Genomic DNA, 2,570 nt, shown 5'->3' on the forward strand with positions numbered 1-2,570 from the left:
CCACTTATCCCCGGTTGTGATCTTGCTTTATTCATTCTGTTTCACTGCGAATTGGTCGATTGACCTTTGTCTTGTTTTGTTGTCTGTCAGGCCACCACTGAGTTGTACTCGATGCCCAATGGAGCGCAAGCGCCGACTGAGGAGGAGGAAGGAAGTGGGGGCGAAAGCCGGAGTGGGATTCGGATGCTGATGACGACGATGAAGATGATGACTCTGATGAGGAGGAAGAGGAGGAGGAGGAGGAAGTTGCACCTCCTCGTTCGGAAAGACGCTCGAAGCTTGTCCATGATCCTGCAGCCGAGCGTGGTAAGGGGGTTGCGCCCGTCGCGCAGTCGACCAAGCGTCCTCGGACGACTTCTCCGGCGCCGACTGAAAAAGCTCCGAAGCAATCTCGAGTGGCGCCGTCGAAGCCGACGAAGGTCTTGCCGAAGATGAAGATGGTGATCCCCACTATCTCAGGGTAATAGTGTAACTTGAGTTTCCTCGTTTCACATGAATTTATTCTTGGCCGATTCGTGAGCTGACCGACTGACTTCTGGAGCTGCAGTGCTGCTACTTCTGATACCTCGGCCAGGGCTGAAGATCACGAGATGGAAGATGCTGTCACTTCAAAACCTGGTATGACTTTTGTAGTTCCGTCTTCAGTCGGTTGGCTCTTTGTCTTTAATTTTGACTCTTTTCTGCAGCTCCATCTAACGTCGTTATTGACCTTCCCGACGACGATGACGAGGAACCACTGAGGCAGAGGAGGAACAGGAAAGCGTCTGCTGGCAAGGAGACTCAGGACGTGCCAGCACCCGAGACGTTGGTCGTAGAGGGGGACAACGTCACTCGGCCTACCGTATCTTTTGCGGTGCCGCTGACGAGTGCTCGCCCTTCGTCGTTGAGTGCTGCTCAGCCTTCACTTTTCTCGACCCACCACGTCCCAGAAGACCAAGCCAGTGCTGCTAAAGAAGCAATACGCCAGGCAGGGATCATGATGGAGTAAGTGAAGGCAATCCGAGACGCCAGTCAGGCGGCTTATGACGCCAGTTCAGCTCTTCAGAGCAATGTTCAGGTCAGTCGATCACCGCCTGTTCTGTTAGGATATGATATCTTAAAATCCTTCTTTCTGAAAATTTCAGTATCTGTCGTACACCCAGTGGGTGTGTTGATTGAAATTCCGGATTAGTGGGGGCACGCTGAGTGCACCCACTGGGTGTAGTCCCCAAGGCTATGGTCGACTGCTGGCAGTCGACCATAGTCTTTATGTCTTAAGCTTTTTCTTTATTCGATCAGGTCGAATGGATTGATAAATCGGTGGGGGCACGCTGAGTGCACCCACTGGGTGTAGTCCTCGAGACTGTGGTCGACTGCTGGCAGTCGACGACAGTCTGAAGATAACCTCTCTTTTTTTTGCTACTTGTTGGTCGACTGATCGACTCTAACTGATAGAACTAGTGGGGGCACGCTGAGTGCACCCATTGGGTGTAGTCCCCGAGAATATGGTCGAATGTTTATATTCGGCTGTAGTCTTAGAAATGATATGAGTTTTCCTTAGTCACTCGGAAGTGAACTGTCTTTGACATTTGTCGATTGGTTCTTCGCAGAAATCTTGCGAGCTTGCGGCTCGTTACACTGAGTTGGAGAACAAGCAAATCCAGCTCGAGCTTGATCTGAAACTGGTCCAGGAGAACTTCACGAAGTCGAAGGAGGAAGCAACAGGTATGTTTGGTGAGAACCTCGACGACTGCTTTTTGCCTCTCGTCCGTTTCAGAGTCTGATCTCACTGTGACTTTGCAGACAAACTGAGGGATGCTCTGAAGAAGAAAGACCTTGACTTGGCTGAGATGCAGAAAGCGGCTTTAGAGAAGACCAAGCTCGCAGATGAGAAGCTGGCTTCAATCACCAAGCTTGAAGAGGAAAATACCAATCTGAAAGCTGCTCTTGATGCGGCCAACAAGGAGGTCAGTCGACTGAAGAGTGACAAGATTGCCTTGAGTGACAAGGCCAGTGAGTTGGTGGGAAAGAAGAATGATCTGGAGGCTTATCTGGGAGGACTCGCCAAAAAGCTATTCCTCATGCTTGAAGGTAATCTTTTGTATCAAATAGACATTTTAACTATGATCTCTCCATCCAGACTGCTGTCTTGACTCTGGGGTTGTGCTCGCAGAGTTCTGCCAGAACTTTGAAGAGGAGACTGGTCGACTGGAAATAAACCTGGATCCCATCAACTCTCCTGTGAAAGATGAAGTCGCCATGAATGTGCTCCGACTCGAATCTCGTGTTGTTGCTGTTGTCGACTATCTCGCAAGGCTGAAGGTCGCAACTTCCCGCATCGACACAACACTCTGGCCAAGAGAGACGCTTCAGAACGACCTCGAGTCTCTGATGACTCGACTGAACGAGGTTCCAAGTCGAGTGCAAGAATGGAAGAAGTCTTCTGCCAGGTGCGGCGCGGATGTTGCTCTGTCTCTGGCCCGTGTTCACTACAAGGAGGCGCGAGAGGACAAGCTGGCGGCCCTTAAGGTGGCTAATACCAAGAAGCATGATTTCCGATCTTTCATGGACACCTTCATCGCCGCTGCCAC

The sequence above is a fragment of the Triticum aestivum genome, chromosome 2B (genome assembly GCF_018294505.1).
Source record: "Triticum aestivum cultivar Chinese Spring chromosome 2B, IWGSC CS RefSeq v2.1, whole genome shotgun sequence".
Classification (NCBI taxonomy): domain Eukaryota; kingdom Viridiplantae; phylum Streptophyta; class Magnoliopsida; order Poales; family Poaceae; genus Triticum; species Triticum aestivum.